Raw genomic sequence first — 6137 nt, 5'->3', positions numbered from 1 at the left:
ACCTGTCTTAGAGACCACCTGTCTATACAGTCGGACCTGTCTTAGAGACAACCTGTCTATTCAGGAAAACCTGCCTTAGAGACAACCTGTCTATACAGTAAAACCTAACTTAGAGACCACCTGTCTATACAGTCGAATCTGTCTTATAAATAACATGTCTGTAACTACAGTTGGACCTGTCTTAGAGACCACCTGTCTATACAGTAAAACCTGCCTCACAAATAACCTGCCTGTAACTACAGTCGGACCTGTCTAAGAGACCACCTGTCTTTACAGTAAAACCTGCCTAAGAGACCACCGGTCTATACAGTCGTACCTGTCTTAGAGACCACCTGTCTATACCGTCGGACCTGTCTTAGAGACCACATGTCTATACAGTAAAACCTGTCTAAGAGACCACCTGTCTATATAGTCGGACCTGCCTCAGAGGCCACCTGTCTATACAGTAAAACATGTCTTAGAGAACACCTGTCGATACAGTAAAACCTAACTTAGAGACCACCTGTCTATACAGTCGGCCCTGTCTTAGAGACCACCTGTCTATACAATAAAACCTGCCTTAGAGACAACCTGTCAATACAGTAAAACCTGCCTCAGAGACCACATGTCTATAGAGTAAAACCTGCCTTAGAGACAATCTGTCTATACAGTAAAACTTGCCTAAGAGACAACCTGTCTATACAGTAAAACCTGCCTTAGAGACCACCTGTCTATACAGTCGGACCTGTCTTAGAGACCACCTGTCTATACAGTAAAACATGTCTTAGAGACCACCTGTCGATACAGTAAAACCTAACTTAGAGACCACCTGTCTATACAGTTGAATCTGTCTTATAAATAACATGTCTGTAACTACAGTTGGACCTGTCTTAGAGACCACCTGTCTATACAGTAAAATCTGCCTAAGAGACCACCTGTCTATACAGTAAAACCTGCCTAAGAGACACCTCTCTATACAGTAAAACCTGCCTTAGAGACCACCTGTCGATACAGTAAAACCTAACTTAGAGACCACCTGTCTATACAGTTGAATCTGTCTTATAAATAACATGTCTGTAGCTACAGTTGGACCTGTCTTAGAGACCACCTGTCTATACAGTAAAATCTGCCTAAGAGACCACCTGTCTATACAGTAAAACCTGCCTTAGAGACCACCGGTCTATACAGTAAAACCTGCCTAAGAGACCACCTGTCTATACAGTAAAACCTGCCTTAGAGACAACCTGTCAATACAGTAAAACCTGCCTCAGAGACCACATGTCTATAAAGTAAAACCTGCCTTAGAGACAACCTGTCTATACAGTAAAACTTGCCTAAGAGACAACCTGTCTATACAGTAAAACCTGCCTTAGAGACAACCTGTCAATACAGTAAAACCTGCCTCAGAGACCACATGTCTATAAAGTAAAACCTGCCTTAGAGACAACTTGTCTATACAGTAAAACTTGCCTAAGAGACAACCTATCTATACAGTAAAACCTGCCTAAGAGACAACCTGTCTATACAGTTAAACCTGCATTAGAGACAACCTGTCTATACAGTAAAACCTGCCTAAGAGACACCTCTCTATACAGTAAAACCTGCCTTAGAGACACCTCTCTATACAGTAAAAACTGGTTTGGAGAAAATAAAATTAATTATAAGAACCATAGTTCAATTTACAAGTGCTTCTAGTATATCTTGCCAACCTGTCTGAAAAGACAAATTTTCTTATCAGCCCGTTTTTGCTTTCACGCTCAGCGATCTTTGTACATGTATCTATAACGAACTCTTTCATCCTAGTGTTACGGAATTCTCCTCCAGATGGCGCTTCTGGGGACTCGGGTGAGTGTAAAATATGCAATGCTGATCTTCACGGTAAGATGTTACGTAAAACGATATCCTCAAGTGTTTTGATAAACAAAGGTTTTGTCAATACTGTAATATGATAAAACGAATTAAGCCGAGAGAGTTAAGCGTTTTTCAGGCACACAGGGGTTTTGTAGCAAAGTGTTATTGCCTGCCAATGCGATAGCACTTGAATAACTTAACATGTGATATTTTCAAGTCCCTGTGACCCCAATAATCCATGGATGGTGCACAACTACGCCGACTGTTTCAATAATTGAACATCGAGTCTCTCTCTCATAGTCAACTCACATGTATTTCGTTATCGCTAGAAAGAAGTAATTTAGATGTTATGAAGAAACGCCCCAATTAACAATTCTTGGTATAGAACTGTATGATGTAATGACTCCAAGCAATCTCTTACATGGATTGACGTTCCATTCTCAATAATACACCGTGCAACTCCTTACTGAGAAATCAATACTTAGAAAATTAAAATATTCTGAAGAAAAAAACCTTCCATAGATGCTTATTATTAGAAAAAAAGACAACTACTTATCTGATCCGTTAACAGTTTATTAACGAAAAGAAGAATGTTATTCGGGACTTTTCCCCGGAAAATGTCCATGCCTAATTAAAGGACTCGCACAAATCACTGCTTCTAAGCATTTAAGCCACTTGCGTTAATATTTGACGTTTAACGATAGTGACAACTCTCTAGATTCATAAATATCCATACAGATGCTACAAATGGCCTAACTGAACAGTTTTAATAGCATATTAGTGTTGTAGGCTAAAAACAAAACCGGTTACCAAGAACGGGAACACACACAACAATTTGCTCCTATGTCATTCTGTCCACAAGTAACGAGATGAGCTATACTTCACACTGCAACCAATGAAAAATAGGTCATCAATTATTTATTTGAATTCATAAGAGGTACAGTTTCTAACCGGAAATAATTTGAAGTTGTATTTCTATTGAAACACTTAATTACAGATTGCCTGATATAGTTGCACGAGTCCTAAAATGTTTATGTATATTGTATATTATACAGCAATCGGAAACCTTCGGCACTTTCCGTGAACAGGAAAATACTGTCCTCGTTTACGGAAAGAGCCGACAGTTTCCGATTGATTATACAGTCTTCGGTGTCGCTGGCCACGAGTCCGACACTGCAGTACAACATCACCAGGGAATTGGTGACCGAGACCTATTTGTCCTAATTGGGCTCAGATAAGGGATGTTTATAGGTTTATTTGAAAGAAAGGAAGGCGAGTAATGGAATGAACGACGAAAGGAAAAACAACTGACTCTAAGTGTAAGACGATAGTTCAAAATGAAAAGCAAATGACATTGAAATTGAAATAACCTATGTTACACATATAAATGCGTCTTAGTGAATAAATAAAATCTGAAATCTGAAATGTTCACTGTGTAATTTACATTCGTAAATTATTGGTGTTATAGTGAAGTTTTTAACATATTTGACCCATGTGACCTTGAAAAAAGGTCAAGGTCATTTTAATAGGACACTTTATAGCATTCCATCCCAGGTACCTACTGGCCAAATATCATGACCCTCGGCCATATGGAACTTGAGAAGAAGATTGTTAAAGCTTTTAACCCATGTTGACCTTTGACCCCCCAATTAGCACTTAAAGTTGACCTTTGACCTCATTACTATAGTATAGATAAAAAAGATTCATACAGCTGGTATACATAACATACCAAAGTATTATGACTATAGTCCAAATGGTTCCTAGGATATTGTGGTTATGAGTTTTTAACATATTTGCCCCTCCCCACCCCCTGTGCCCTTGAAAGTAGGACAAGGTCATTTTAATAAGGACATATTATAGCACTCCATCCCAGGTACCTACTGGTCAAATATCATGACCCCTGGGCCTTATGGAACTTGAGAAGAAGATTGTTAAAGCTTTTAACCCATGTTGACCTTTGACCCCCCAATTAGCACTTAAAGTTGACCTTTGACCTCATTACTATAGTATAGATAAAAAAGATTCATACAGCTGGTATACATAACATACCAAAGTATTATGACTATAGTCCAAATGGTTCCTAGGATATTGTGGTTATGAGTTTTTAACATATTTGCCCCTCCCCACCCCCTGTGCCCTTGAAAGTAGGACAAGGTCATTTTAATAAGGACATATTATAGCACTCCATCCCAGGTACCTACTGGTCAAATATCATGACCCCTGGGCCTTATGGAACCTGAGAAGAAGATTGTTAAAGCTTTTAACCAATGTGGACGTTCGACCCCCGACTAGCACTTAAAGTTGACCTTTGACCTCATTACTGTAATTAAGAACAAGAGGCACATATGGCCTGTATCGCTCACCTGTTTCTTTTGTTACATGAAACTGACATATAGGTAATTTAAGACCAAATTTGATAAATAGAACACAAGATATTTTAACATCTCTTAAAAAGTTCTTAAGATATTGTTGTTTGAAATTTGAAATTTTAATTTCAAAGCTTTTAACCCACGTTGACATTTGACTCCGGCTAGCACTTGCAGTTGACCTTTGACCTCATTACTGTAATCAAGAAAAAGATTCACACAGCTGGTATACATAACATACCCAAGTATCATGACTCCAGACCAAATGGTTCTTAAGATATTGTCATTTGAAGTTTATAATATATTTGACCCCTGTGACTTTGAAAGTAGGTCAAGGTCACTTCAATGAGGAAATTTTATAGCATTCCATCCCAGGTATCTATTAGCCATATATCATGACCCGGGTCCTTATAAAACTAGAGCAGATTGTTAAAGCATTTAACCCATGTTGACCTTTGACCCCCCAACTAGCACTTAAAATTGACCTTTGACATCATTACTGTAATAAAGAAAAATATTCACACAGCTAGTGTACATAACATACCAAAGCATTATGACTCTAGTCAAAATGGTTTTCAGAAAATAGCTATTTAAAGTTTTTGACCTATTTGACTGAGGTGACCTTGAAACTAAGTCAAGGTCATTTTAATACAGACACTTTATAGCACTCCATCCCAGGTACTTACTGGCTAAATATCATGGCCCTGGGCCTTATGGAACTTGAGAAGAAGATTGTTAAATGTTTTTACCTATATTGATCTCGGACCCCAGCTAGCACAGCTGGTCTACATAACATATCCAAGTATCATGACTCTTGTCCTTATGGTCCTTTAAATATTGTTGTTTGATCTTTTTTAACATATTTGACCCATGTGACTTTGAAAGTAGGTAAAGGTCACTTTATAGCATTCCATCCCATCTACCTACTGGTCAAATGTGACCCTAGGTCCTCCAGTTCTTCAGAAAATTCATTCAAAAGAAAATGTTGGCATAAGCTCACATGGCCCTTCATCGAAAACCTCTTCAATATGAACCTATTGGTTCCTGTGGTATTTGGATAGGACAGCGTTTTTTTTTTTCACTGTAAGGCGTCTAATTACGAAATTAGATTATCCAGGTTGCTGTTTTAGAGTAGTACTACATAGGGTCCCAAGCCGCAGAACTCACTCAGGCAAATAATGAATGTAGATATTATACTTACATACATCCTGGCCAATGAACACACATTACTAATATATTCCTGTCTAAGTTGATTATCTCACAAGAAATAAAACCATGACTCCATATTACAAAATTTGATATGATGGATTTTTGGCAGATTGAAACTAGCTTGTGTGTATATACATCCCCCCCCCCCCCCCCCCCCCATACTTTCTGACATGATTCAGTTAATTTTAAGTGGGGTTTCCGAAAGCTCTTCAAACCTGTCACAATTTGTTTTTTCTTAGCTCCTCTTTTCACTACAAGACCCTCGTATGAGGCATCGGGTCCACCAAAAGGGAAGCAACTCTAAAATCTCATCATCAATTTCAAAAGATTAAGTGGAACTCACCCTTAATTCCTCCTGTAATGCAAGTTCTTCGGTAACCGAAATCGCCACCCTCCACTGATTAAGTCACAGGACCTGTTGTTGTTAATCCGACTCTTTATAATACCAGAGATAGCTGATGTTCGGATTAGAGTTATAAATGGAAATATGACCTTTCTATGTAAATCAGGCCATATCAGGAAAAAATCCCAGACTCCCAGTTCTCACTCAGAAAAACATTAACCCTATTTATGCATGTTTCTTGTTTCATAGATGTCATGTTTTCACACCCTTGTGTAAGTCGATATGTAACTATTTTTACGTTGTCAGAGCTTATGCCTAACACCACCCAACAGTTTAATAAGAGGCCAAATGGGCCTGCATCGCTCACCTCGTATTAATCTCGAAATTGT

The sequence above is a fragment of the Mizuhopecten yessoensis genome, unplaced genomic scaffold, assembly GCF_002113885.1.
Source record: "Mizuhopecten yessoensis strain PY_sf001 unplaced genomic scaffold, ASM211388v2 scaffold7141, whole genome shotgun sequence".
Classification (NCBI taxonomy): domain Eukaryota; kingdom Metazoa; phylum Mollusca; class Bivalvia; order Pectinida; family Pectinidae; genus Mizuhopecten; species Mizuhopecten yessoensis.
Note: the sequence above shows the minus strand (reverse complement) of the source record.